This window comes from Danio rerio, chromosome 5 (genome assembly GCF_052040795.2).
Source record: "Danio rerio strain M-AB ecotype USA chromosome 5, GRCz13ab, whole genome shotgun sequence".
NCBI classification, from domain to species: Eukaryota; Metazoa; Chordata; class Actinopteri; order Cypriniformes; family Danionidae; genus Danio; species Danio rerio.
In genome coordinates, this window is record NC_141025.1 from 17613658 (window position 1) to 17636157 (window position 22500).

Below are 22500 nucleotides of genomic sequence, written 5' to 3' on the forward strand. Positions count from 1 at the left end.
TAAAGTGCTTCTGACATCATTTCAGAAACGGACAAATGCGCCAAAAAACAAAGTAAAAGCTTGAAAAAACAAAGAAGCAAATGATTCTTTCAGCAACCTAATACATGAATAAACTACTACTGTATGTTTTACTATTATCATCACCTTTTGGACTATTATAAACTTGGAATGATGAAATTACTTTCTAACAAGAGGTTAAATGTGCTGATGAAGATTAAAGATACAGATGAGAGGTTTGCTCTGACTGTGCTTTATGTTGCGTGTTGCTTTTGAACCCAAATAAGGACTAAATGTATGCTGTATGTAGTTTTTCATACCCCGTGACAAACTGGGATATTAGACGCAAATAAGGAGCAAGGACTGGTGAGAGTGTTATATAATTTAATAGCGCATACCAAATGGTATGACTTTTTTTTTTTTTTTTTTTAAATATGTACATTAAAATTGGCCAAAATTGGAGGGTGGGGGGTGGGGGGCGTGTGTCCTAAATGGTTGAAAATTCCTAGTTTAGTGAACATTTAAAAATTGATTTGCCACATACAAGACACTGGATTCTTTTTTTTGTTATAATGATCTACTGCATCTGCCCATTTATAAGCTGCCGTTATCTTTTAAAAACAGCTGATCTACTGTTATTGTAGTAAAAATGATTTTAGTGTTTTTAGATTACAGCAACGTTCACATAAGGGACGCTCGAAAACAATCCATTCTCCTCTGCTGTACCCGCTCCAAGCACTTTATATTCATTCGCATTGTTTGCTTTCCTCTCTGTCAATAATCCAGCACATTTATCCAGTCTTTATTAAAGCTAAATTGTCCTCTACAATTTCATACTTTTGTTTATGGGACTATCATTGAGCCGGTGCCGAGTAATTTCAGAGTCTGTCACAAAAACGCATTTCATCCTGCTGCTGATGTCAGGGAAGATGGAGCGCTCTGCAGTGTATCATCGCACGGCTTGGACGGTGCCCAATGAGAGGACGCCAACTCTGACAATTCAATTAAATCATCCAGCGGCCATACTGTGTCCAGCTGACCCGCTTGTCCGCACCGAAGCTGCCACAAAATGATGGTGTCATTTGCCCGAGTGTTAGAGAGTTAAAACCCATTTAGGCAGCTCGAGCCGCTATTCATCAGACTAACTAGAAAGGTACTAATAGAAGGCAGCGAGCTGAGAAGAAATCCATATGTACGATGAAATAAGACGCATTGTATGATGTGCTGGTTTAATTGCGCTAGAAAGAACTAAGTGTTCTTTTTGGAGGCACTTTTTTTTTCTCTCTCTCTCTCTAGCACTCAAGCGGATGCACTACAGCTTAATTGTGAAATGAGGTGCTTTTCTGCTAATTGTCCTAGGCAGAGAGGGACATGCCTGGAGTGCTAAATTACCGCTGTATTTCTGACTTTATTTGCGAATTGTTTGACTGTTGCTGGAGGCAAAGTGACGACGCCTGTGCTTGTGTGTGTGTGTGTTATTTGGCTGTTTTGTCTGCAGCTGTGCCCAGTTGTGGTTCTCACTGGTTTTATACTTGCACTCTTTGCTTTAGCAAAAACAAACCGTTTCAGATTAAGCAGATTTACAGTGCATCCAGAAAGTATTCATATCTGAGGACTTTTTCCACATTTTTTTTATGTTACAGCCTTATTATAAAATGAATTAAATTAATTTATTTCCTCAAAATTCTACACACAATACCCCATAATGACAATGTGAAAAAAGATTTTTTGAAATTGTTGCAAATTTAATAATAAAAAAAAAATCACATGTACAGAAGTATCCACAGCCTTTGCCGTAAAGCTCTAAATTACATTCTGTTTCCACTGATCATTCTTGAGATGTTTTAGCAGCTTAATTGGAGTTGACCTGTGGTACTTTCAGTTGATTGGACATGACTTGAAAAGGCGTACACCTGTCTATATAAGGTCCCAGGGTGGACAGTGCATGTCAAAGCACAAACCAAGCATAAAGACAAAGGAATTGTCTGTAGACCTCAGAGACAGAATTGTCTTGAGGCACAAGCCTGTGGAAGGTTACAGAAAACTGTCTGCTGCTCTGAAGGTTCCAATGAGAACAGTGGCCTCCATCATACACAAGTGGAAGATGTTTGGAACCACCAGGGCTTTTCCTAGAGCTGGCCGGCCTTTAAGCGAAGCAATTGGAGGAGATCAATACAATGGTTACTCTGTCTGAGCTCCAGCATTCTTCTGTGGATAGAGGAGAACCTTAATGAAGGACAGTCATCTGTGTAGCCAGACGGAGTCCACTCCTCGCCTGGAATTTGCCAAAGACATCTGAAAGACTCTCACACTATAAGACACTAAATTCTCTGGTCTGATGAGACTAAAATTGAACACTTTGGAGTGAATGTCAGGCGTTTCATTTGGAGAAAAACAGGCACCACTCATCACCAGGCTAATACCATCCCTACAGTAAAGCATTGAGGTGGCAGCCTCATGCTGTGGGGATGTTTTTCAGCAAAGACTAGTCAGGATAGAGGGAAAGATGAATGCAGCAATGTACAAAGACATCCTGATTGAAAACCTGCTTCAGAGTGCTCTTGACCTCAGACTGGGGCTCTGTGAATGTCCTTAATTGGCCCAGGCAGAGCCCAGACCTAAATCCTATTGAACATCTCTGGAGAGATCTGAAAATGGCTGTACACCGTCGCATCATATTCAAAAAGACTTGAGGCTGTAATTGCTGCCAAAGGTGCATAAACAAAGTATTGAGCAAAGGCTGTGAATACTTATGTACATGTGATTTTTAATAAATTAGCAACAAATTCAAAAAATATTTTTTCACATTGTCATTATGAGGTATTGTGTGTAGAATGTTGAGGAAATGAATTAATTTAATCCATTTTGGAAGAAGTCTGTTACAAAAAAAATGTGGAAAAAAGTGAAGTGCTATGAATACTTTCCGAATGCACGGTGTATTCAAGCACACACTCATACAAAAATAAAAACATAACTCCATCTAAAAGATTCAATGGACATAAAAAAATTGAGATTGTGTTATTGTTCACAAACAAAAATGACTGGGCTCTATATATGGGCACTAAATGTATAAGAAGAATCATTTGCGAAAAAAGTAAAAACAAAAAGTGAATAAAAGACTGAGACAAATGCATTTTTCACCATTGATTGAAAAAGTTAGTTAACTCAAACTTACAGTCAGCAAATGTGATTGTTTTGTATTTATTTCAGACCAGAGTTTCTGCAATCATGCACATCAAATGCTGTCCAAAAAAAAAAAAAAAAAGTAGTAAATCTTCTAGAGAGGGACCTCAGATGCTCTTTGAAATAAAGTATGAGACTCACATCCTCCAGGCTAGCATCAGAAAGCTCTTCTGTTTTTTCAGCTTTCTAAGAGGCAACCATTATAGCTGTCACTTCGCATGATGCATAAAGGACTCTGAGCCGATTGGATGACCTTGGCAGAGCTCATCTGCATAACCCTCAGCACCCACCAGCCTTGCCAGTGTGCCATACTCAGTTAAGGCTTGAAAACAAGCCTCATGTTTTTTTTTTTTGAGGAAAAAAATCCTCTTAGACGCACAAACACTTGAAGATACAGATGCAGTTACTCATTTGCAGGAGAGCCTAGGATATTGCGTTCTTTGTAAATGGAGTCTGCGCTTATGACTTTGCAGAGTGTTCACTCATGCTGATCTTATGCAGGGAATTTAGCCTTTATTGGTCTTTCAAAGCAGAAGAGATGGCGCAGTCTAATTATCTGAGTATTGTGTGTGTTGCTGCAAAGTATTTTATTTTATTTGTAATTGCAAACTGAGAAAAAGACTTTGACTGCTTTGCATTTAGATTTTGGCATTGGCTAATTAAATCCATGTCTTTAAGAAAATAAAGATACAACTTAAAACTTGAAAAAGGATGATAGTGTTTCACATCCATAGGCGAATCCTGAACGTGTCCCCTCTTAATGCTTAGCCCAGATCAATATTAGTCTTCATTGTAAAACTGATTATTACTTTGTGATATATTTCTGACATGGCCTGGTAAAAAGCTCTCTTTCATATCTATTGGATGCAGGCCTGGTGCTAATTCATTCATTGATTACTAACACTCCAGTCATTCCAACCTTCAGAACACAAATTTAGACATTTTATACTATGAAAAAGTAGATAAATATACAAATTTTGAAATTAAAGCAATAGTCCAGATATCAGGTCCCAGTATCAGATAAGATGAAGATGTTCCTTTATAAACGTGCGTGCGGCAGCAGAGGTGCACTCTAAACTCACACTGGAGAAAACTGAAAAAATGAATTAGGCTGCTCGCCTTCATGTCATCCACTAGACAAGACTTTTGTCAGGTAGTGTAGATGGCATATAAAATCATGCTTTCCTACAATAGGTAAGAAGTGCATTAGAAAGGAAAAACATCTCAATTAAACGTGCTTTTTTTTAATCAAACAGCAACAAAGATTTTTTTTTAATTAAACGATGAATGCGATTCTAATGATTCAGATTGCAAATGATTTTTTTCTGTTCAGGTCAGACTGATGTTAATCTTCTTTATAAAAATGTACAGACAAATTATTATGATTATTATGAATATGTCTAGCATTGTCTTTCTGTGGGTTACATAGTAACACTAGTGGTTGAAGTCATTCAACGGTCTTTGAATCATTGAGTGAATCAATGAGTTACTTACAGTGTTTGGACTTTCAATAGAAATTTAAAAGATCCCATAAAATTATAATAGTTTTTTTTTTTTTTTTTTTAAATATCAGTATCAGTATTAGGCGAGGCAGTGGCGCAATGGGTAGTGCTGTTGCCTCACAGCAAGAAGGTCGCTGGGTCGCTGGTTCGAATCTCAGCTCAGTTGGCATTTCTGTGTGGAGTTTGCATGTTCTCCCCGCCTTCGCGTGGGTTTCTTCCGGGTGCTCCAGTTTCACCCACAGTCCAAAGACATGCGGTTCAGGTGAATTGGGTAGGCTAAATTGTCCGTAGTGTATGAGTGTGTGTGTGTGGATGTTTACCAGAGATGGGTTGCGGCTGGAGGGGCATCTGCTGTGTAAAAAACTTGCTGGATAAGTTGGCGGTTCATTCCGCTGTGGCAACCCCGAATTAATAAAGGGACTAAGCCGACAAGAAAATGAATGAATGAATGAGTATCAGTATTATTCATCTTTACAATATCTATAAGCTTTTTGTTTGACATTTGGTGTTGTAGAAAAATATAGTTGTGTTAGTGGTCTTTTTGATTGTGTATTTCTGTTTTGTGTGTGTAAATTTTGGCTTTTGTTTGTTGTTTCAGCCAATTCGAATGTTTTGATTTGATTGAATGGCCATTGTCGATGGTTGTCAGCTGATAGATATGGGCCAGTACGGGCCTTTTGCACCCAATAGTAGGCTTAGAAGGCTGCTATCATCCATCCACATAGCTAGTCAGCTATGGATCAGATACGGCTGTGGCCGGAAGTTAACGGAAATGATTTATATTATTTATTAAATTTCCCATTAATTATATTTTATTAACGTCTACCCCTACCTCAACGCTAAACCCATCACAGTAATGTAAAAAATAGATCTGGATCTGGAGTCTTCTCTATTAGTATAGCTGATTAACCATGTCGATGGATGATAACAGCTTTCTGAGCCTACTATCTGTCTCTCAGCTGATAACCACTAACCCCCATTCAATCGAAGAATAACATTTGAAGCGGGTGATTGCTTATGCCCCACTTGTTGTTTTGTTTTTGGTTTGTTCGTTGTTATTGTAAATACTGTACTTTGTATATACACCGTGAGAAGCAGAAGGGGTTGGATGCCACACAAACAAGTATTTTCCCTTGTTTTTATATATAATAAGGAAAGTAGAAGTAGTTTTTGCATTTTTTTTGCTGTTATTTATTAAGGTGTATTTAGTTTCACTTGGTTGTTTAAGTAGGGGACATTTTTAGTGTATTATTTTACCTCTCTGAGGTATTTTGCTTCTCAATTTAGATTGAATTTAAAATTACAATGGTGATAATAATATAGGCGATTCAGATCTTTCAGATGATGACTATACGTTTATTTGGTCAGTTTAGATTAATGTTAACCTTCTTAATAAATATGTCAATGCGCTCCAGTTGCAATAAAATCTAGGTTCATATAATGAAATATTTCTATATTACAAACTCACCAAAAATCTGTCATGGTCAATAATAAGTGATTTTTTACATTTATTTTAAATATAAATCACCTGGATTCTAGAAAATATGCTGTTATTACAGTATAATGTATCATTATGATGAGTTGCTACATATCAAGGACCTGATAGATTATTTCGTGATATAGTTCAAGCATCGGCTGATAAAAATCAATATTTCATATATATTTTTCACATTCTCTGCTTTCACAGCATCTCTTACATTTACTGAACAGGTATGGCAGTCCTTTCTTTGGAGTAATTGCAGTGGCTTTTTAATTACATTTTCAATCTTGGTTCAATCACATCCTAACAATCCTACAATAGAGATTTACATTTAAATTGACATTTTATCATGAGAGTCTGGCAGAGGTGCTTTAGCACAAAAGAAGAGTTTTATCTCTCCGGCTTTAGTGCAAAACTTTGATGCTTTTGTGTTACTGCTGAATTCAGTGCCTCTGATATGTGGACAGCAGGGGTTGAGGAGACGTCCTTCACATCTTTTATGTACATTTATTTTCATTTTCTGATATCCTAGTATAGATTTTATGAAAGCTTGTATCATTTACATTTGGCAGAGTATGGAATATTTGTTTTTCCAAAGTTGTTAATTAAGAGCAACATTTGTATTAAAGGTACTGAATCAGTTTTAATTTAACCACACCAGCATTCAGCAAAACTCTCCTACCTGCCTGATATGATGGATTGTTTCACAATCTGAAATATTGTTATGACTTTTTATTCTCTTTTCTACATAAGCTGCTTTGACACAATCTACAAAGCACTAATAATAAAAAGATAAAGAAAGACAAAAATGTTTAGTTAACAATAACCAGAAAATTAAATTTTAGTTAAAAAAAAAAGTTGTTCATTCAGTGTTCATTCAAATGTTAATTCAGTGTTTCTTCACATGTAATTGTGGTGTATAATTGGCATGGACTGATGGGAAAATATTATTTCTATTGTGTGCCATTGCTTTTATTTACAACATGACGTAAATCAGCCTTTAGGCTTAAAAAAAAAAAAAAAAAAAAAAAAAAAACTGGCTGTTGATGTTGTCGATCTGTGCTTGCATCTGCAGGCATGCAGTACCTAGTTCAACCACTGGGTGTCAAACGTACATACTGCACCTTTAACTTGCAGCCACTGTAAAAAAGAACATTTACCAACATTGTTGTTTATACCCAGAAGGATTATACTCAATCATCTCACTACAAAAATACAACAACTGAAGTTTAATTGGTGTAGTTGTTCTCTCAGCTGCTGTTCGAGTGGCTAATATGATCTCCGAAGTAAACCAAATCCCTTTAAAAGCAATAAAATAAAATAAATAATGATAATAATAAAAAAATAAAAATAAAAGACCTGCTAAAGCAATCCAGCTTCTGAATTACAGTAAAACCATGAACAATTTGCTATAATTTTAAAATTGTTTCAATGACATACACTTAAAGCAGCACTGGATCAATAAAAAAATAAATAAATAAATAAACAATGGCAAACTAAAAAGCCTGAGGTAAAAACACAAGACCTTGCAAAGATCACTTCAGAGAAGAAGTGCTACAGCATTATTGGAAAAATGAGCAGAGCGGAGACCGAGAGCTCTTAAATCCAGCAGACCCCGCTCAGAAATGGCCCAGTTGCTCTGCAATTCAGCCCGAATCGCTCAGTCCACGACCTTGACGTCTCAGCAAGAGAAAGACCCTCATATCAAATAAGAAATAATAAAATAAACTGCACAGATGTGAGACTGGTGGCCTGCTGTGAGCAGCAGGCAGGATGAATCAGCCAATCAGACTGAAGGACAAGCTGATATAAGTTTGATAATGAAGATTCTGTGCACGACCACATCAAGAGTGCTCAGTGACAGTGGAGTCAATTATAACTTTTTCTTCAATATATTTATGTTGTTAAAGTAATGTTTAGGGTTACAAAATAATAATAATAATAGAACACAAAAAAAGAAATAAAATGTACAAAAATGTTATACTGTAGTGGTCCCACTAGTGTTTGAGCCAATAGTATCTGGATGCAGCCTTTATGATGCAACCTGAGATTGCATCACTCAGATGCAATGTCAGACACAATGCACTCAATGGAGCTAGTGACTTCACTCTGCGTGGAGTTAGGGGTGGGGTTAGGTGAGCCCATTAAAAAGCATTGGATGCAGCTCAGATTGCATATGCACCAAGTTTGCAGCCAGACCCCTTTCGATTGAGCATGCAAAATTCTGATGCATGGCAATTGGTCAGAAAAAGCAAGCAATTGGTTCATATTTTATATTTCTGTCTAGAGAGGTCATGTTTTGATCTTTGATTCATCTCATGCAGTCATGTAATGCAATTTCACAGGTCAGAGTTCACTAAGCTTGATTTTTTGCAATGCAGTGAACTGCGAAACTTGTTGTACGAGCTTGTGTTTCTGGTCCGACACATTAATGTGCATTTGAAGGGTCTATAGGGCCAAAAGTCCAGTGTGACCGCAGTTTAAGTCACATTCACACTGTTTTGAACCAATCAATCTGACTATAAAATATAAATATTTCATAAAAATCAAGAAAATAATGCAATGTTATTGTACTGCAAGTTTAGAATACTGTCCAACTATTTATTACAATTATAAAATTAACATTGAATGATAAATAAAAGGGTCAAAAAGAAAATGGATGAAAATTGTGCAAATAATATTAAAATAATAATCTAACTCTTAATTTAGTGAATCATTAATTCAAAATAGAAATAAACCAAGTGTCTTTATAAATAGTTCATTGAATCAACTGATTCAATCAAAATGAGATGAATTTTTCTGGGATAAAAAAGTATGTCCCATAACAGTGTCTCTCAACCACGTTCCTGGAAGACCAATCTATCTGTCAATAAAATAGTATTATTTCATTAAAGAAAAAAAATAATAATAATGCAATGTTAATTTACTGCAAGTTTTGAATACTGTTCAATTATTTATTACAATTATAAAATTAACGTTCAATGATTGATAAAAGCCAAAACGAAAATGAATGAACGAATGACAATTGAAATAATGATTCACTAAACTAAGAGTTAGATTATCATTTTAATATTATTAATTTAATACAGAAATGAACCAAGTTTCTTAATAAATGATTCATTGAATCAAATGATTCATTTAAAATGAGATTAATTCTTCAGAAATGAAAAAGTATATATGTCCTATTACAGCGTTTCTCAACCACGTTCCTGGAGGACCACTGACACTCAATTTTTTGGTTGTCTCCTTTGTGCCTCAAGCCTGTTGAAAGTCTTTCAGTTTTTGCTAATGAGCTGATGATCTGAATCAGATGTGTTTAGTTAGAGACATTAAAATTGTGCAGAACTGGTGGTCCTACAGGAACGTGGTTGAGAAACACTGTCCTATTATAACATTTTGTCAAACAGCAGGTTGTCAGAGCACACATTCCATCTGCTATTGGTCAGACAAAATGATGCAAATGCACTAAATGATAGGAGAAAACAAAAAACAAAAACATCTCCAAGTCAACTTATAATATGCAACATTTGCTTTCTTTTTAGTTTAGTTGGACTAATTTTTTTTTTTTTTTGTGCTTATTTGAAAAAAAAAAAAAAGGGGCCAGTAATTTCATTTCTTTGCATTTATGGTCAGTGTCTTTATTTCTAATGCACTGACTGACACTGTTTACAGCTAATAGCCATTCAGTACAATAATTTAAAGTCTGTGGCAGAAATCAGTCCACAGTCCCAATCACTGGATAACTGTCATGTTCATAATAAATATATGTAAATAAACATATGTAAGAGGTGATATTCTTTCAAACAGTAGCTAAATTAAAAAAAAAAAAAAAAACATAAATAAGTCATGTATTAATCATTACAGCTTATTTTTTGTTGTTGCGTTTGGATTTTTATGACATTGTATTTTTTCTATTTATTTGGTAACAATCACTTATGTTTCTGCCTTTCAGTCTGAAACTGGTTTCAGATTAACATATTTTGGGCTCATTTATTGATAATATATAACTGATAAATCTAATAGTGGGCTTTTCCTGGCTTGTTTTTAAGCTTCGGTTGCGCATTTGTCTTTCAACACTAATACAATTGTTTATCCCTATTTTCTATGATTTTAAATACAATTATGCAGTAAACAGCTCTGAGCGAGTAAATGAGGTCGCTGTTTTTTTTATAATTGTCAAAGTAGTTTCAGGTGTATTTGCATAAAAATAGTCACACAAGGTCTGCTTTTAATTGTGTCTCGGAGCGGCGTCTTTCTCTCACTCCTCTGGAGATCTCATTACTCCTCCTGCAAGCTGTTCATCGCACAGACTCATCATTATAACAGGGCTTTGCTCACTGATCTGAGAACTGCTGTGGTCGACCACATACAGAGCTGAAAATCATGTTGAAAGTGTTGGTTCGAGATCGGCCTCACCTCTGCTGTTCATATTTATTCTCATTACAGACACATCAGATGAGTGACAACTGTGCACTTACAGTACGGCAAGTAACATTCACAAGAGACCCCTTGATTCCTGTTTTGCCAACAACAGCATCTTCTTCTAGTCAATTCTCAATTACTGCGCAGAGTTCCAAATCAGAGAGTTTAAAAAGAAAAAGTTCTTTTGCACTTTAATGGTAAGAGCAGATTTTAATACTGCAAAATGTATGTGATGAGTAGGCCCACACGGAATCTGCGCGCGCAGAATTCCGCAGATTTTCCGCAGACTTCCGCAGATTTCTGCAGATTTCTGCAGATTTCTGCAGATTTTTAGCCTATCATTAATTCTGTTTATTTACTTGAGTAAATGTGTAAATCTGAATTTATTCAGTTTTTATTCAGTAATTTATTACTGTTTATTTAATACATTAAGGTGTAAGTTATGATACTCCGTTGGATACTCCCAAAATAATTCCACAGAAATCTGCAGATTTTTCCAAAATTCTCAGCAGAAATAGTAAAAAACGTCCGCAGATTCCATCTGGCCATGGTGATAAGCAATGTGCTTCTTTTTAAAGCTTATTTACTACTAAGAAGACAAAGAACCTCATAAAAAAAAATCGATACAGTCAGTTGACAATTTCAGAACCATGAATCAAAATCATTTACAAAAATAAATAATTAAATAATAAAAAATAATGGAGATAATAGTAATAATAATAATAATAATAATAATAATAATAATAATAATAATAATAATAATAATAAAATCCTAGTTACTGATAAGAGGAGATCAGAGAAAAAGGGGGCAGGGGCTTAAAAATTAAAGATGAAAATCAACATAACATTAGCAGGGGTCACTGATGCTAGTCTCACACTGCACAACTTTGGCCCTGATTTTTTACTGGTCGAAAACGAAGCCTGAAATCAGTCAAACAGTCAAACTAAAGCCTGCTCTCACTGTAGGATTTTAGCCATGATTTGATCATCTGAGACAAATTTGGGAAATCATAATTCCTGAAATCCTTGGTTAAAATCTGTGATTTTTGATAGTTGGTTTGACAAATTCATAGACAACTGCTTAATGGCCATTGCAATCAGATTTCTCTTCTGATGAAGTTCAGACAGTGTCAAAAGATTTCAGACTTTCCTGCAGTGTGACTACAGCTGTGACCAATTCAAGTGCAATAATCCCAGAAATAATAGGAGCCTTGAATCTGATCAATTGGCCAAACAAATTCAAACCATTGCAGAGAAATGTCAAAACATTTTTTTTTCTTCCTGGTTTTATTAGAGGTGAAATTGTGTGAAACTGCAACTACAGATTGTTTATGTTTGCTGTGAGGAATAATTTAAAAGTGTGACGCCAAACTCCAGGTGATTTTACCTCCATGTTTGGCACATCCTCACTGTCATTCAGTCTGGCATTATGGCAGCTGAAGATCTTACAGCCTGACATGCTACAATAATTTAGTTAAATTTAATGATTAATAATATTATAATATTAAATATTATATTTAATAAATATGTACACAGTTTAAGTCAGAATTATTAGACCCCCTTTGAATATTTTTCTTTTCTTTTTTTAAATATTTCCCAAATTATGTTTAACAGAGCAAGAGAATTTTCACAGTATGTCTGATAATATTTTTTTTCTTCTGGAGAAAATCTTGTTTGTTCTATTTCAGCAAGAATAAAAGCAGTTTTAATTTTCTAAGGTCAAAATTATTAACTCCTTTTAAGCTATATATTTTTTGGTAGTCCACATCTTAAGCCATCTTTTTTACAATAACTTCCCTAATTACCCTAACCTGCCTAATTTGTCTAATTTACCTAATTAAGCCTTTAGATGCCACTAAGCTGTATAGGATTGACATGAAAAATATCTAGTCAAATATTATTTACTGTCATCATGGCAAAGATAAAATAAATAAGTTATTAGAAATGAGTTATTAAAACTATTATGTTTAGAAATGTGCTGATAAAATCTTTTCTTCGTTTAACAAAAATTGGGGAAAAAATAAACAGACTTCTGACTTCAACTGTATATATGTATATATATATATATATATATATATATATATATATATATATATATATATATATATATATATATATATATATATATATATATATATATATATACACACACACATACATACATACATACATGCATACATACACACACACACACACACACACACACACACACACACACACACACACACACACACACACACACACACACACACACACACACACACACACACACACACACACACACACACACACAACAGTTCTGTCTGGTGCTTATAGCCAAGAGATATTAAAGTAATATCAGCGCTTGAACAGCCTCTTCACCCTTGTATATTACTCCACCCATACGAATGGCAAACAGAGCACTACAGTTTGACAAACATTACAGCTGTTGGACGGGGCTTTTAAGGTGAGAATGTAGTTGTTTAGATTGCAACTATGCAGTTTATTTATAAGGATAGTGGCTATTTTAAATATTCATAATTTTTGAGATTCAGCACATTGGTGGCCATCAGCCTGCCATACTTAGCAGAGCAAAGACGGTTGACGTTCAGCCACAAAATGGTGCAAGAGACCGTATAATATGTAGAGCTGTATTATACCATAGTAGTGGTTGCTTTGTTCTGGATTTTTCGGGGTTTTTCGGTATTGTGATCTCCTGATTGCAACAGAGAAATACTGGGAAAGCTATGTAGACTGATTGCAAATTGTGCTAAATACTTGAATAAAAATTATATATATATATATATATATATATATATATATATATATATATATATATATATATATATATATATATATATATATATATATATATATTTTATGGTCACAACAGAAGCATTTACTAGAAAAATATTAAATATTTATGTTTTTTGAAAAAGCTGTCAAAATTAAACGAAGACAAAAACAAGTCAATATTCGAATTGAAGTAATCTTGTTTTCAGCTTGAAATAAGATTATTTTTAAAGATTTTGAAATTTATTTTTACCATTTATTTCTAAAAGAATTGTATTTTATACTTGTCTAGAAAATAATTCCTAAATTTAAGCCTCCTTTTTAATAATATTAAAAAAAAAAGTTACCCTGAATAATGCTTTTTTTTTCATCTTGAAGTTTGACATTAGTTTGACAAAAAAAATTAAAAATGAACAGCGCAATAGTATCTGGCTGCAGACTTGCATGTGCAAACCCAGACATGCAGTCTCAGACACATACACTCAATGGACCCTTTTCTCATTTCCAGGATTTTCAGTAGCAGAAGTTGTCATAGTAAAGCAACGATATGTTTTTTACAATCCTGTTTGCTGAAATCATAAAAGGCAGTTTCTGCAATGGTGTTATAAAGACTTTCAGAAAAAGGGAAAAAAAAAGACTAATGACGGCAGCCAGAAGAGAGAACAACGTCAAATTTACTGTCTCACCCCATAGACACTGCATTAGAAACACTTTGCATAATTGATAAACAGTTTTTTGTAATTGGATACAAAGATAATAAAATACAGACATGAATAAAATTAAATATTCATAGTTTTTTTTTTTTTTTTTTAAATAAAAATATTAAAACTTTCAAGGATTTAAGATGCTGATGACCAATAAAGATGTCATAACAGTCTATGGGTAAATAGTAAATAGGTAAATGCATTAAAAACATTGCTGGCAGTCTCAGCTTGCATGTGTACCAGGTGTGCAGGCAGATTAGAAACGAGACAAACCATTGTCTGCAGTGTATAGGCATGCAACACCACACACAGGAGAAAAAAAAAAGATGAAAACTGTAAAAATCTAGTTCAGCTCAATCTTGTCTGTCCGCTCAGATGTGTTGCTGCAGTCAGTACCTCAGTCAGTGAAAGTCTTCCTGGGAAGGTTTCCTGGTGACCTGCTTCTCATTCCTGTCCTGCTGTCCTCCTCAAAGCTCCCCATTACTGCATCCCGTCATCCATCCTGTGTGTCAGAGGAAGAGCGGGGGTATAATGTGAGCCATACATCAGTTTGCAGACTCTGTGTTGTGAGTGGAGCTGCCCTTGTCAGAAACCTGGACCTGGAACTGTCCTCTTCCGCTAAATTGAAAGCTGTCTCTCTGCTTTAGTGTCCTCTGGGTGTTTAACAGCTCTGGGAGTGAAAACATTAACATTTTACAACTTCTGCTTTTATCCTGCAAGGCCAGACTACACAACACATCTCTTTTTTTCCTCCTTCTTCTTCTCTAATACATATCTCGTCTGACAGAAGTACGAGAATGCAGAGGGTTTTATGGGGTTTATTTAAGACACAGCAAAACCTGTTTTATTATAAAAACGATTAATTGTCAATATATTTAAGGAATACGATTTACTTTAATACAACAAATATTACTTAACATTATAACAAAAAAATGTATATTATTTTTAATCTATACTATAATAAAACATATTTGTATAAATTAATTAAAAAAAATATTTAAATAAATAAAAGAGATTGATTACTTGGAAAAATATTAATTACATCTAATAATATATAAAATATTTATTAAATCCACTTTAATAAAAAGTTAATTCCTATATATCTTTATATTAATTTATGTTTTGTTTCTAATAAATGTCATACAAAGTATTTAAAATGTCTATTTAACTTAAATTATTTAAAATGAAATAAAATGTATTTATTGTGAAAAATAACACATTTATTGTAAATAAATATGTCGGCAAAGTTCCATTGTTTTTACTTTACTATAATAAAATAGTTTCTCATTTTCATTTATCACTCAACAGCCAAACTCTGCATGGACTCTTTTTACCAACCTGAATGCATGAATGAAAGATAATAAGAAAGTGTCTTCAGTCTTGGCTGTTTTTTTTTTTAATTGGCTACAATACAAAAAATAATATATATATATATATATATATATATATATATATATATATATATATATATATATATATATATATATATATATATATATATATATATATATATATATATAGAAGAGTTGGCCACCCACCACTTTGTTCACAGTCTGAGACAGAAAGTTGTGTGAATTCTCAGGACACCTATTTCAGTGATACCTGTCAACCAACAGGAGCATTTTATGCGTGGTTTTAAAAAAAAAAAAAAAAAAAAAAAAAACACCCATTAAACAGCTTCTCCTATCACCGTTTAATGTGCAGAGACAAGTCTAAGTAAGCCTTTTGTAGGCTGATTTCCCCAAAGACTGTAAACACTGGGACTCCATGGAGCTTTCAAAACATGCTGCGCTTGTTTGTGCCTCCTACATGTTAATTCACCAATCAGCCAATGGCCCAAAATACCTCTTCACAAAACCATTCAAGGTACGTTTTGTATTTTTAAAACAAACTTTAGAAACAGTTTTCATTAATAAAACATTATAAATATATAATGCATAAAATGTGTATTTAGGGACATTGTCTTAAAAATATTAACGTAGAGTCCCACTCTCCTATTTTTTACTGTGTTAACCTCTTGAGTCATACACTAAGCTTTAATTATCATGAAATAATTATTTTGTTCTGTTATTTGTGTTTACTATGCTAATGTGCTGTATACAGCAAGGGTTCTTAAACTCCATCCTGGAGGTCCGGTGTCCTGCAGATTTTAGCTTCAACTTGCCTCAACACACCTGCAAGGATGTTTCTAGAAAGCCTGGCTGTTTCACAATGTCCTTTCTTTAGTGATCTTGCATTATCGTGTAACGTCATCATCAACGCCCAAAGTTCACTTCCAATACTCAAGACCGCAAGAATGAAGGATGCTTGAAACTTCCCAGATGTGTTTTTGATATTAAGGATGCATCAATGCAGATTTAAGCACCGAACTCGCTCGAGAAGTCCCAGAAGTCATTGGGACTGCAAGTGGGATGCGCAGCATTTTATATAAGTTTATCATTTCAGAGATATAATTTATTTACCTCAGGTAAACATTACCATGAAATCTTAATAAAAGGAGTAAACACATTAAGGTTGTTTATTTGCTGAAATTTGTATTAAAATCTGTTTTATTTGTATTGTGCAACATATATTTGTAAAGTCTTCATGCATAACATATATTGTGAAAAGTGGAAAAACAATAAATCGTTATATGAATGCTGTAATGTTTAATTATTTTTCCTTTAAAAACGCGTAAAGGTCATGTGACCATCAGGAAGAATGCAGCATCTCATTTCTCAGGATGCGTTCTCTGTTCTCAGGTCTCCAGTGTTCGTTCTTCCGAGGTGACCTGGCAAGACTGGTCTTCACAAGAACGCAAGTCTGTTCTCTGTTGAGAAACAGCCAATAATAAGAGCTTGACTAGCTAGCCCACCTGTCTGATTGGGGTTGGAGCTAAAATCTGCAGGACACCAGACCTCCAGGACAAAGATTGAGAACCCCTGGTGTACAGTATACAACATGGAACTTTATTTTTCTTTATTAGTAGCAATTTCAGTAATAACAATAGATGTTGTGTCTCTTCCTACATTCTGGTGAACTCTGTTATGCTGGTAATGAAAAGCATAAGAATCTGTAAAGCACTGACAGAAAAAGCATGTGACACAAAAGACAGTGGTTCTCATCCACGTTCTCAGAGAACCACCAACACTGCATGTATTGGATGTCTCATTTTTCCTTTTGAAAGACCATTTCAGGTCTTTCAGTCTCTGCAAACGAGCTGATGATCTGAATCTTCCCCTCCGGAAAGAACATCAGAACAAGATGTATGCTGTGGTCAGTCTGATATTTCTCAATACTAATATATAAATATTTCACTGTGATATGTGTTTTAAACAATAAATGTTATTAATTAATTTCGCTAATCAGTCTATTCAAGAAAAAAAAAGTCCGAAATTGTCAGTTCTAGAGCACCAAAAGACATCGTGTTCACATGACTTTGTTTTCTCTTAAAATGGATGTTTTTATCTACATTTAGCCTGAAAATAAAATCAAGTAAGATGTACAGTATAGTTTGTAATTTAATCTATAGTAACATCTGAATGTTTATCTGATCTTAATCAGAGGATACTGTAGGTCAGAAATCTTAAATATATGTTTTATTAATAAACTAGACATAACTAAAACTGAATATATAAATGACTGAAGCATGTATTACACAAACTAACCAAAACAGTTGACCCCCCTTAAATTTATAATAATTCGCACACTGCGTATATTGTTACTCGAACACCCCTGCACTGTAATAGCCAGGGATGTAAATTTGTTAGGTTGCTCTCATGTACCAATAAACACTATGGTGACTAAGAGAGAAGCATCAAATCTTCTCACTCTGACCTCAGAGGAATTGAAAGAAACTGCATGTCAAAGAAGGTGAAGTTCCGGAACACACCCACTGACTGCATTAATGCAACAGAGCGATGATAGCGCAAAGGTCAAAAAGCCCAAAACAAAATCACCCCTAATAGGGTCAACTGATAATAGCTTGGTGTTTATTTAATGTAAATATCTTATTTTTAACTGTGCTGTTACCTCGCCTCCCCTCACTACTGGCTCTGAGCACAGGACACAGCAGGTTTACTGCGTTAGTTGGTGATCTTATACGAAGCAGATTGTGCAATGATTCACTGGTTTGCGCTCACTGTGCGTTTCCTCCTATGACTTCATCATTGAACCGCATCATGTGTAAAAAACACAAGACACCCACTAGCCTGCTAATATAAATTTCCTATTTGTTTCATTGCACCACATGCAAGCTATGGGCGAATTTGCAGCGACAGCATTTATCGGGTCTCCAGCGAGGTTTTAAATAAGATCTTCTCCTTAGATAAGTGCGGGCAGAAGATGCTTGTTTATGAACGCATTGGAGCTGAACAGCTGAAGCCTGGCTGAGCAGGTTTCTGCAAACTCTCTTCGCAAACACACTGGAAAAAAAAACAAATTAAAGAAACGCCTTGAGAACACACAGGTGGCTGTATAAGAAGTGCTTACTCTAGGATAGCTTCTTGCTGTGGTCTCATCCGTCTCGACTCTCTTTCTCTCTCTCAGGACTACACAAGCAATAAATATATGAAAGGAAGGAAATTGAGTGGCTTTCACTGCAGATGAGAGAGGGGGAAAGAGCGAATGCATCAATGGAAAGCAGTAATGTTTATTTTCTAGAGTTGTGGGCTTTTGAGTTTGCTTCAGAAAAGATTGATTGCTTTGAGAAGCATTCAGAGATCAGCTGAAGTGTTGTGTGGTTTATAATATAATGATTGGACTGTTAAACGTATATCCTATTATGAAAGAGTGTTTAAGTGCAGAGCTTTAAGAAAAAACCCCTGCAGACACATCATAGGACGTTAATATTAGGTCGCAAGCGTCTAAGAACAATGTTATTTTGATGTCCAATAAAGATGTGAAATGACGTTGATATTTTTTTAATAATAATAATAATAATAATAATAATAATAATAATAATAATAATAATAATAATACCTTACATTTACATAGCGCTTTTCTAAACACTCATAGCGCTTTACACAATGTGGGGAATCTCCTTATCCACCACCAGTGTGCAGCATTCACCTGGATGATGCGACGGTGGCCATATTGCAGATGGTTGATTTTAGGTCATGTTGGAAAGTGACCAAAATCCGAGCCAACATCTTAAACCAAAGTCAAACACTGATTTATTCGTCAGGTATGGTAACCAAAATCCAATGTCTGATAGGTGTCATATTGGTAACATCCACAGAACCTCAAGCTGTAACATCATTAGATACTGATATTTGGTTGTTTTTAGGTTGTGTTGGAACGTAACCAAAATGCAACGCCTGTCTGATGTTGGACATTGATGTCGGTCTGACATCGTCCCGCTTCATTCCGCTGTAGCGACCCAGATTAATAAAGGGACTAAGCCGACAAGGAAATGAATGAATGAATGAATAATATTGGGAAGGATCAGGACCGTACAATAATTGTTCAATAATGGAATTTGGTACAAAATAAAGCTCAGGAAAACTAATAAATGAAAAATGCTCTAAAAAAGGTTTTGCAGTTTGTTCAAGAATAGTTGTTGTTCAATAGTTTTAGACAATATTCACACAAATATTTTGATCTGCTTAAAATGTTGACCACTAAAAAATGACTTTTGTTGCTTGTTCAAGCTACTTAGGCCCAATCCTAATTCTAACCCTTAGCCCTTGTCCTTACCCCTCATTGTGCACGTTCATGTGAAGGGGTAGGGGTGTGCCAATTCTCTTTAGCTTGATGGCGTAGGGCTAAGGGGAAGGAATAGATATCCCTTAAAACTATGATTTTTCAAGACCACACTGAAATCCAAGGGGTAAGAAAATTTCCCTAAATACACCAGCCACAATGGCAGGATAGCTGCACACGGAAGTAAGGAGATCCACAAATTAGTATTTTTTGTCAATTAATAAAAAAATGTTAATACAGTCATAACCGCATTCGTGTTTTACCTTCATGCTTTAATAAATAATAATAATAATAAATAAAAAAACAAAAAAACGCTAAATTTCATAATCTATAATCCATAATAATCACTTCTGCACAGCAGTCCCACACCATTCTGACACTCGAATACCCTGTCAGAAAAGTCTAGTGGCTGGAAATGAGCTTTTTACAGTGTCTGCTATCATATTAATTTAGATGTTTGTGTGTTTACATTGATGAATTGTGATAAATTGTAGAAACCAGCATTTTTTTACAGTGTACTAATAAAAAATAAAAAAATAAAAAAAGACCACAGTTTTGGCTGAAAAAGTAATTAATATATTTATATCATACAGCAAAACAAGCTACAGATGCACTGTAAAACATTAAAACTTTTTAAAATAAATTGTCAACAATTAGTATTGTTGTTAACAATATTACTAGATATTTTTTTTTCGTTTTAAGAAGTGTAACAATACTTCAATAGTGTAACAATACTTCAATAAGTCAGTTTGACTGGACCTATTTGATATAGGTTGAGATGGCTAGAAAAGTTAAATTGATGCAACTGAAAAGAGGAAAAAAAACTTTAAGCAGCAATCAATTGTTACACCATGGACAGCATGAGGGTGGCTAAAAACGGTAAATACAGTGGTCCCTACCCATAACAAGGTTCACCTTTCAAGGTCTCGCAGTTTCACACATTACCTTTATAATAAATAGTAATTTGCCATGCTTTTTTTTTTTTTTTTACAAAGCATTGTGTTATGTGTCTTGATAGACCAGGGTGCGAATTACAGGGGGGTTGGGGGGGGCTTCAAATCCCCCTAATTAACGATTGATCTCCCCTGAAGAACATCAAAACAAGAAGTTTTTAAAACCATTTAAAATGTCAAAATTATTAGCTTTTTTTTTTTTCCAACAGTCTAGACAACAAACCATCATTATACAATAACTTTCCCAATTACACAAACCTGCCTAGTTAACCTAAAAAATAAATCTAGTAAAATATTATTTACCATCATCATGGCAAATATAAAATAAATCAGTTCTTGGAAATGAGTTATTAAAACTATTATGTTTAACAATGTGTTAAAAAAAAAAAATCTCTCTGTTAAACAGAAATTGGGTGAAAAAATAAAGAGGGGGCTAATAATTCAGGAGGGATAATAATTCTGACTTCAACTGTAATTGCTAGCACATAAAAGTAGAATAAAATATTTACTTTTTTGTCACATCCATAACGCGTGTTTATTTTCCACATTTAAAGTACTAAACATGTTTACAGATTGCTATTTTTCTGGTCCCTCAAGTCTGTGTTTAGTTGTTCTGGAAAATATAAACAAAAGTTTCAATATAATATTAACATATGCTTTCTATGTGAATTTATGTTTAGAGTTTTTACTGCAAATGTCACATCCATAACGCTGGAATTGCTCACTTGCAGTTTGTGAATCTCCTATTTGTTTCATTGCACCACATGCAAGCTTTAAGTGAATTTGCTGTTTGAATTAACTTATTTAATATAAGTTGAGATGTTTAGAAAAGTTAAATTAATTCAACTGAAAAAAAAAATTAAAACTTTAGGCAGCAATCAATTTTACACCATGAACAGCATGAGGGTGAGCAAAACTGTAAACATCATCGTTGGGTGAACTATCCTTTTAACATTGCCATTGCTTTTTCCTGTCAGTTAACTCAAAGCATCTGAAAAATGACACCATGATTGCACTTCATCTTTTGGACAGGTAATTATGTGCTTTAATTTGTTTGGTGATTGTGTTAAAGCAATTAAGTATTTTTGTGTAGCTTAGTGGCTCAATGCTAACAGCAGCTACGTTCTATCAACAAACATGTACTGTTTACATTTGGTACATTTGGTATTATAATTAAATTGTAAAGTTGTCTCTGTGGAATAAAGCCTTCACTTAATTATTAAAAATGTCGAGGTATTGCTTTGAGCAGATCACACTTACCAGTCTTTAGCTTTGTAGCGTTGCTGAAGGCTTGATTTGGTTCAGGTGTGTTTGATTAGGTTGAAGTAACGCTGTGTTCAGGTCTTCCTGGCAGGTTCTTCTTATTTACGAGATGCCAAGTTGTAATTATGATGTCAGGTGTGTTCAAATCACTTTGGTAGGAACATATATAAAACTCAACATGATTTTTTAAAACTCTCATCTACAAAATGATCAGTAAACTGCATTGTGTTGTAGCTTGTATCTGTTTTTATTCAGTTTATAAATGTGCTGATAACTGAATTGTCATATGTTGTATCATAAGACCACAAAAAGTATTTTCTAGATGCTATTTGCTGTATAGGCCTATGACAAAAATTATAAATATACTGTCAGTACAGATGGTTTACACCATTGTGTCAGACGTGTTATTTTACAGACAAACAGCGAACTCAGAAACTCAGGTGTTAAAGGAAATCTATTGTTTCCCAGTCACAATCGGCTTCATGTTGATGTTCATGTGCTTTTATCTTATAAATGCAATCTTTCAGATGACATTTCTCGAA

The 22500-nt window shown here is 34.4% G+C and overlaps 1 protein-coding gene across 2 annotated transcripts in view; it reads right to left on the minus strand.

The window, feature by feature from the left end:
* atad1a (ATPase family AAA domain containing 1a) overlaps positions 1 to 22034 on the minus strand; it is a 79024-nt gene extending 56990 nt beyond the window's left edge. Inside the window, exons 1-3 of one of the 2 annotated variants that reach the window (XM_087251403.1) lie at positions 21956 to 22034; positions 14660 to 14730; positions 14457 to 14562 (exon numbers count right to left, since the gene is read on the minus strand). The gene's annotated coding sequence lies outside the window, so the exon portion shown is untranslated. The remainder of the gene's footprint in view (positions 1 to 14456; positions 14563 to 14659; positions 14731 to 21955) is intronic. The other variant, XM_087251401.1, reaches the window with a different exon arrangement.
* Positions 22035 to 22500: the final 466 nt, after the last annotated feature.